We start from the raw sequence: 9,305 nt of genomic DNA on the forward strand, positions 1-9,305 counted from the left end.
AGTGACGAGTGCCACATGTGCTGTGTCTCTTCTCAAACTTCTCATTTCTTTACTGTAGATCCATGAATACAGAGTGAGAGATACTGAGATGATCCTGTTGCAGGTCTCTGATGGTATTAAGACCATTGGTCTCAATAAATAATGAGACATGCAGAAAGTTGGAGTCAGAGTAGAAGATACAGAGAACAGGGAGAGATGGAAATCAATGATTTGCTGTGGCAACCCCTGAAAAAGGGACAAAGCCAAAAGAAAAAGAAGAAGAGGACTCAATAAATAATGAAGATTTTTTTCGCTTTTATATTGAAGCTAAATTAAAAACTGAAATCAACTCATTTTATGACTGCGTGAAGGGAGAGAGAGACGGATATTTTTTTAAAGTACAATTTCCTGTAGTTCGTTTTAATACAAATCCATCTTCACACTGAAGTAAATCACATTGACCAGCGTGTCTGATTCCTCTGTCAGGAGTGGTTTCTGGGTAAGCCCCTCCACGACCAGGAGTCCACCATCATCCATCACTACGCGTTTGCAGAGAACCCCTCCATCTTCAAATACCCTGACTTTGCTGCTGCCTGGGCTTTAAGCATAACTCTGGTCATTAGGTGAGAGTCGAAGACACACACACACAGAGAGAGAAGACACTTTTCTATTATTTTAATTTAGATTTTAACCACATGTAAAATGATTTCTAGTATAATGGGCTCCTTACTGTAAATCTGACTTCACCTTTGACCTGAAACACGAAGGCTTATGCAATTATTTTAAGTTCCTTCAGGACACGTTTAATCCAGGAAGTGATGATTCAGCTTCTGGATTAAAGTTGTTAGAAAAGGACACTACTCGGATTCTTCTCGTCACACAACTCGTCTACACATTCCTTCTAACCCTGAAGTGAATTCTCATTACCCTGGAGAGTCTCTGTTGTGCTGTGTGGAGGTTCACATTTTTATCACTGAAACTCAGTGGAGGAAGCATCGAGGGATTTTATTGAGTAAACACAGCAGCGGGGTTTATCAGGCTCAGCCTGAAAATGGTGGTTCAGGTGGAGATAGAGTGGATTCAGTCACAGATATTCACCTAAAGTGTGACGGGATGTTCGTACTTGATTAGATTTGTTTTTAGGAATTGACAAAAATTGAAATATATATATATATATATTCCTCCAAACTGTGGGACTTTAAAGATGTTAAACACTTGACTGTTACGTCAGATTAGAGGTGTAACAGTAGGACAAAGCCACAGTTTGGTTCATTTTCTGTACAAACATGCACTTCCAGGGGCACTCAAACCAAAACCTTAACATTTTTGTGTACTACCCCACTACAACCATTAACACACATGAAGGAATACAAACGTTTCCTTGAGCTGTGATTATCAACTGTTCAAACCCGACAGACTGTTTTTTAATCCCTGGATTTAACTGTACATATTTAGTCCAGTGAGGCGTCGTTTCCCCCAAAGAATGAAAACTGCGATCTCGGCTGACTTGCAGTAAAAACATGGATTATTACCTACAGCGCTTGAGGTTTAGCCAAATGTTGTCCCGTCTGCCAACACTTACTGATGGAGAAAAATCTAATCAAAGTGATGCCCTGCAGTAAAAAAAAAAAGAAAAAAAAACCTGACTGACTTCAGGGAGTTTTTCTTTATAGGTAAGATTTTGGTAAAAACTGAAGTTCTATTAAACTGTTTAACAAACTAAATGATCTGTCAGAAATATTAATTATACACAATGATTCCTTTTTATGTTCTGACTAATTAAACTGACAAAATACAGGAACAACTTTTTTCGTCAAGGTGTAGGCAGGCTTCAAGTTACTGTTTATCCAGTCACCGAGTCATGATACTGAGTTTGTTTTCAGGTCCAGCACAGTGTGTCCTGTCAGACCTGTCACTCTGCAGGTCTCTGCTCCAAAACCAACTGAACTCTGGTCTCTAGTCACAACACACTATTTTTGTGGCAGTTTGACAAGGCTAGTTAAATTTGCTGCACAAAAAAAAAAAATCACAATTATTAAAAAAATATATAATCGTTGGGTTTTCCCTTTGATATTTGCAATATAATGTTTTCTTTTTTCTGAAGACGAGATATGAGTTGTTTTTAGTTCAACAAACACTCTGACCATGTTTGGGTCTCACAAACATCACCTGCACTTTTTCCCTTTGGTTGTTACATTTACATTTCCCTTCACTTTAACACTCAGCTCATGGCCCGTCTCATTACAGGAACTGCTGTTATTCCCACAGAGCTTTGTTTATGAGGATCACAACAACAACAACAGAGGAGGAAATCACATCTGGTTTTTGTCCATAACACTAATGTGTAATGATGAACCTGAATGACCATGGCTGGTGTTTGAAGTGTGTTCAGTGTTTACTGACACAAAGGTAAAACGCTCATCTAGACCGACTGTTGCTGTTCTGTTCTGGAAATAAAATGTCTATTAATTACTTTGCCCAGCACTAAATACACACCAACGAGGTTTTTGTTTTTGCCTATTTATTCAGTTGCTGACACACAGTAGCTCTTACAGTAGGAGAGAAAACCAAAGAAGAAACCAGTCAGAACAGCCAATCCCAGCCAACGCTGTGACTAACCCTGAAGTCGTTGATTCGGCAGCACACGTACAGTAGTTTCTGATTCATCTACATATCACTGCGCAGATGTGTCACTGCTTTGACAAACCACTCTTTCTGTTGTCAAAGGAGAAGCCCGCTGAACAAGTAAGATATATTGGTGTCTGTGAGAACGTGTAGGAAGTTTCTCAGTGGCGGTGAGTCACACTCCCTCTGTCACAGAAATAAACCCTCACTCCTCTACACGACAGGCATTTGTCTGCATTTGCTGAATTTGTTTTGACTGCAGTGGAAGTTGGACAAAGATTGATCCTTTTTGGTCTTTTATGTGAGTCGACACATTCTCTGTTGTCTCTGTTCAGTGTTTTTAAATTCTCGATGGACGTCGTCGTTGCAAAAAAAGATAGACGGTGATCAGTGGAATTTAAACGTAGTATATAAAATAGAACATAAACTAAACTTATTAAAAAAAACTGTCATTTGATAATGATGAACAGCACAACAATGTCAGCTGTGGACACGGCTCTGGAGGCCCTTAGTGACGACAGCACATACTGTACAGTACGTGAATGACACTGTTGGTCAGTGTATGAGGACAGAGAGATGAACTGTCACCAAGTCAGGAAACAAGAAAACCTTTAGGTTCTGAACTTTTAGAATTTTTTAAAAGAAAAAAAAATCTCCTTGAAAAAAACAGTCATCACCTAAACTGTGTTTCAAATGTATCTTTCTCAACATCCTGATGACAAACTGACTTATTTTCTCTCACTTTTTTTGCTCTTCAGTTTTGGTTTGATTGGTCACACCAAGGCGTATTGACCAATCAGGTCCCTTTCCCTGGTATGTCCTGTCTGTAGTGATGGTTTTTCTTCAGACAAACAGTATTTATTGGCCTGTTCTGATCTGTATGAACGTGTTGTTGCTAATAAAGTCATCATATCTGAGAGTCTGATATTCATAATCCTTCACCAGTCACGTAGATTCAGTAATCTCTCACTAACCTCCAGCAGTTCTGATCTATGCCAATTATATTAGAATGGAATTATTTCAGCCATTTTGTTATAACAACTAAAAACACTAAAACACTAAAATAATGGCTGTCCCTCAACAGTGATAGCCTTAATTACAGTAATTACCAAAGCCTCTGCCAAGACGCCATCATTTGTTTCAACTGCTGACAGGATGAAAATAAATATTAAATAAATGTATCACAGAACAGCTGAGGTTGCTGAGAAATGAATATATATATATATATATATAAACGCAATGCATTACTGTAATGATGTTGTAGCAGTACATGCTGCTGCTACATCATTTAAATGTAAAGTCAGTCGGTCAGAACTGGACTGTTGAACAGACAAATAGAAAATCCAGCTGTGGCCAGTTCTTTTTTGCCTAAGAATGATACTAACAGTTTTTAGTCATCAAGGGATCATAATCATTTAAACAGAGGTAGCATAGTGTAACATAGTATAGCAGTAGCATAGCATCCTTTAAGTTGAAAATATGTTTATATATATATATATATATATAAATGTCTACTAAAATTGGCAAAAATAGAACTCAACACTAATCACATGGATGATTTTTTTCTGCCTCACTACTGCCTGTAGATTATTATAGACAATATAGTCAACATTTTGAAGTCAAATTAAACGGCTAACTGTTGTTGCTCTGAGGCAGATGGACAGACAGCAGATGTAACAGTATTTCAAATAATCACCTCTTCATCTGCTTTTAATCTAAAGTTTATTAAAAAAAAAAAAACCCTGACAGGCTGGTGAACAGTTAGAGTCCACATTCACGCCGTTTGAAAGCTGGGACTTCAGGGTAAATGTGAGTTTGTAGGAAATGTTTCTCTGTGTGTGTCTCACCTCGTACACAAAGTCTGGGTTAGAAGACTGGACCACTTTGCTGCGTGTTGCAGTGTTGAACTGTGAATACATTCAGACGTAGCCTTTGAGCTGTAGAAAAATGAACCTTTAAAGTAGAGCAGGAGATTCTTTGCCAAAGGCAAAAACGTTTCTTCATGAACAAAGTGTATGGGGAGAACTGACCTTATCACTCTGATGGTACTTCAACAGCCCATTAACTGTTGTGGAATAGTCCCACAGTTCAGCTGGAAGTTTGAGAGCAGGGCAGGATCTGCAGCACTCTGGTCTGGGGAAATAAATCATTTAGGAGTAATATGATATCAAAGAAGTGAAAACCACAGTTTGTGAACTTAGCTGGTATATATCTGGGCACACGAGTACAAAGTTAGAATTCACAAAATTATTTACATAAAAAAAAGTTAAACAACCACACTTTGATTTGGGAACATTTTAAATTCGACAAAAATTATTCAGAAACACATTAGCCATAAAAAAACTAATTGTTTAAAAATAGATAAATTGCATGTTCTGTAGGTGTAATAGCTAAAAGGTAAACTAAGGTCAAATTTACAGAATATAGCAAATTTTAGTTAAACAAATTCAATGATTCAATGATTCAATTTTTGTCAAAATATCTGTCCACAAAGTCATTTATTGATAAAAATACACGTTTGTTTTTTTTTCCAAAGAGAACAATTGTGATTTTTTTTTTCCCCCATGAAACTCAGAGCAGAGTCTTTATCAACCACTGCTCTGCTCTTTTATGACTAACATCTGGTGACAAAGCCCAAAACTGCAGCTGCGAGTGAAAATGTGTCAGGCATGATTGACCTGCTGAGACACCAGGCAGAACAAACCTCGGGAGAAAAACATTTTCCAACTGGTCGGAGAGTTTGCTGATTCTTTAAAAGGCAAATTTAAACTCAGCAACTTCCCGCAGCTTATTTCCCTGGGGAATATTTAGAAAATCATTTCTTCCTGAAATACTGGAGGTTGACACCGCTGTGAGAGAGGAGCGCGGACGTAAAAGCAGATAAGGGATGAATAGATGAATGATACGATCGTTCATCCATTTAAGACAGACGTGTATTTTTCTGGTGCCTGAACAGATTATTATCATTCTTATTACAGCCTGTCATGTTGACACGTTCATCCCTCTCTCCTTATTTAAAGGCAGGTTTTATCCTCACCCTCAGATTTCAGATCAGATTTACTGTTAGGTGGATTCTCTGAAAGGACTTTGATCCATTACAAATACTATTATATTATTGTGTATTATACACAGAAGGTATTTTAATTTCTAAAACAGCATGTACTTCACTGTCATACCACTACCATAGTTGTGTATTTCTGGTTTGAAAACCTAATGGTTTATTATCCAGATTTGACTTTTTCAAGTTTTTTCTTTTTGTGTAATACACAATAGTACAAAGAGGTAGTATTTTATTTGTCATTTCAAATGACTGACAAATAAATCTGGCAATCAAAACTAAAAATACATTGAAAAAAAAAATATCTCAAGTGCAGTGACAGCTTGTCAGAGGCCAAAAGTAGTTCTGCACTGAGACCCTCTCACTATTGACAAGGTTGACAGAATAATTCAAATAAGTGGCAAAACTTGTTTTACATTGAGTCAAATGAAGTCACGAAAACACTCAAACTGTTGAAAAGTCAGCGCAGAGACAAACACCAAGTTTCACACAGAACACGCTGTATCTAACGTGAGCTCATATAGAACTTCATAAATGCTGTATGATACCAAACCTGTAGAGCGAGTGTTTTCAGGAGTCTCCAGGCCTGTCTGTAAGGACAGCTCTGGTTCTGAATCAGCGCAGCTTCAGTTTCCTGAGGTTCTGAGCATTTGGTTGAAAATTATTTCATAGTCTGATTGCCCGTGGCCTAGAATGTCGCCTGAGATGTTTCATGTTGCATCTTAATGTGATGATGCACCATTTGTAGCCACTTTCAGCCCAGCAGTGGGAGGAGTGGGGGTGGGTGATCACCAGAGTGTGGATTCATCTCACCTCCACTTCTGCTCCTGTCTCCAGGCAGCTCAGGTCTTTACCAGGACGTGCTGTGTTTGGATCCAGATCGAAAGGATAAGCTCTGCTCGAAAAAGTGAAAAACAAGTCTTTTTGTAAATTTCAAAAAGAGAAAAGTGGGTTTTTTTTAGTTACTATTTTCTCAATCAAACCAGTGAGCCAGTGATCTTCTTCCTGTCACCATGTGACCTGTGATGTCATTATTATGGTTGAACCAGATACTGTCTAACAACGAGCCTTCTGATGCAGACCAGTTTCAATAGAAATCATAATAGAAGTGACTGTATGGTCTGTATCCAGGTCAAACGTGAGTGAAACAGCTAATGGTTTGAGAAAAGACTGTTCTGATGATGAGACTAATCATGATTCCTAGCTTTTGTGCTACGACAATGCTAGTGCTATTATGACAGACATCAAACCGCAGCTACAGCGATACTCTGTTCAAGGAGGAGATTAGGTTTATATCAGCTGATATAATTACAGTCAATATGCAGTAAGTGCTGCACAGTGTAGAACACTGATTCTGGCATTTTGTGACGATAAGGACAAGAGAGCGCTTGTCATTTTGATGACAGTGGACGAGTGAAGGAAACCCATAATGTTCCACTTGTAACGTCTTGGCTGTATAACAGCCGTGCTGGATTAGTGGCTGATTCCAACAGTCAGAGGATAACAACCTCTGTGGGGCCGAAGGTCTACACGTTCTCTGAATATTTTGTGCTAGAAAACCTTAATGTGGATTTTATAGAAATATGGCTCTTGTAACTTGGTCATTGTTTTTAACTACAGAATTGTCACAAAAGGAGACTTTTATTAAAAGGTTTTGAAATTTAAAATGACTTTTTCTGACTAAAAAGGAAGAAAAACAAGCCAAAAAATACATTTAAAAGACGCTCGTTTGTGCTGACAATGAACTAATGAGCCTGGTTTCCTCATAAGAAAACCAGCCTCGCCTGTTGACAGCTGTGATTGGCTCCAGTGGCCCTGTATAGAAATAAGCAGTAGATAATGGTTGGATGGATGGATGGATGGTCAGTGACCCTCACATCATCATGTTCCAGAACCTTTGTCTCCAGGAGATGACATGTCCCCCCCCCCCACACACACCCCTCCCTGAGTAAAGAGGCTCAACCTTGAAAATTGTTTACAACTTTGCTTCTCAACCTATTTGTGCCTGAACTGTGTTTCCTTGTAGCTGCCGTTGTCCAACTCTCTCATAGATCATTAAGTTGTGTCCATCATTTTTCCCCACTGTGTGCCAACTTTTTTTTTTTTTTTTTTTTAAATCCGCGAGCGACAACAAATGAATGTTGAAATACTTGGGATTTATCCAGAATCCATGAAGTAGTCAGTGGGGGATTCTCAGGGTTGGTGAACAGCCAGATGAAGAAGCTCCACTGACATTTTCACAACTGTATTCAATTTCAATCAAATAAAACTCATGATGACGTTTGATGGTTTAAATATGCTAATTAGACAGCACTACAGAAAATACCATCAGTATTTAAATCAGAAGAAAAACCTGCCATGGAGTCAGAGACCTATGGTTTAATAGTTAGGCTTTTATTTTTGTCTGTAACTGGAAAACCTTGGAAAATGTTATTTAACAAATATCCAAAGTAATTCTTCAATATATAAAATATTCAAATGATACAGAGTCAAAGTCAAGGATTTGTGATTGAGTTTGGTTTTCTTTGCTTTACAAGTTTATTAAGGCCTTGAAATTTTATGCTGATGTTTACCAGGAGCAGCCTTGAGTTCAAGGATCTGCATTCACTGCCTTGACTGATTATTTATCACGGATGCTCGACTCCAACTATTCCATTCACAGCATCAAGAGCCGGCTCTTCAAACCACATCAGGAGTTTATAATCACATCTATACAGTAGCCGGCTCTTCAAACCACATCAGGAGTTATACAGCTATACAGTATATACACACCTGTACAGGTACTTCATATATATTCTACTTCTTACTGTTATATTCTGGACATGTTCAAGAGCAGTAACTGGGGATTAAATAAGAAATAATGTTGCCAGATTGAAAAACTCACTTTACAGGAAAGAGGAGGAAGGATGACCAAGGACATCAACTGACTAGCCAATGAAGGCAGAGTGTACTAGCCAATCACAGCATGCCACATCTATCCTGCTGTTGTTCCAAATGAAGCGTAACAAGACAAACTACTGACTGTTACATTCTGACTGTTACACTCACGTGAGAAAACTCAAACAACAATAAAAAAAAAATCCAACAAAGGAACGACAGAACATGTGACACACAGAAGTGTTAAAAAAAAAAACCCAAAAACAAAAAACCCCACACCAGTACAAAAAAAAAAAAAAAAAACCCACAACAGTAACCATCAAGACACACAGTAACAAGTGATGACCCGACAAAGAAAGAGTGAGGGAGAGAGGTATTTATACCAAGGGCAGCAGGTGAGACTGATTAACAGGAACTCAAGGGACACAGGTGAGTGTGATGAAACTAATTAACCCTGGAGAGACAGACAGACAGACAGACAGACAGACAGACGTGACATTAGACATTATCATTTAGAGACATGAGAAACTAACAAGAGCCTCATGAGCAACAGAAAAGCATCTAATCCAAAGACATTAATGTGTGTTTGAGCAGATTAACAAAACTAGTCCAAAATGCTTAAAATTAACTGACTTGGCAACCCTGGGCGGTGGTTGACAAAACTGAAAGGAGGCTACTTATGACCTAATATTCACAAACATACATTCATCGACTGAGGTTTGTGTTGTTTCACAGTTAAAATAGAAGAGAAACATGAAGGATCTGA

The 9,305-nt window shown here is 38.2% G+C and overlaps 1 long non-coding RNA gene across 1 annotated transcript; it reads right to left on the minus strand.

Annotated features, from left to right (window-relative positions):
• Positions 1-709: 709 nt before the first annotated feature.
• LOC112486985 (uncharacterized) lies at positions 710-8,817 on the minus strand. The gene is made up of 5 exons (XR_003049637.1): positions 8,547-8,817; positions 6,476-6,557; positions 4,635-4,737; positions 4,452-4,541; positions 710-733 (listed from the first exon to the last, which is right to left on the minus strand). It is a non-coding gene; the product is annotated as an uncharacterized LOC112486985 (long non-coding RNA).
• Between the last annotated feature and the right edge of the window lie 488 nt (positions 8,818-9,305).

The sequence above is a fragment of the Cynoglossus semilaevis genome, chromosome 4 (genome assembly GCF_000523025.1).
Source record: "Cynoglossus semilaevis isolate Cse_v1.0 chromosome 4, Cse_v1.0, whole genome shotgun sequence".
Taxonomy (NCBI): Eukaryota; Metazoa; Chordata; class Actinopteri; order Pleuronectiformes; family Cynoglossidae; genus Cynoglossus; species Cynoglossus semilaevis.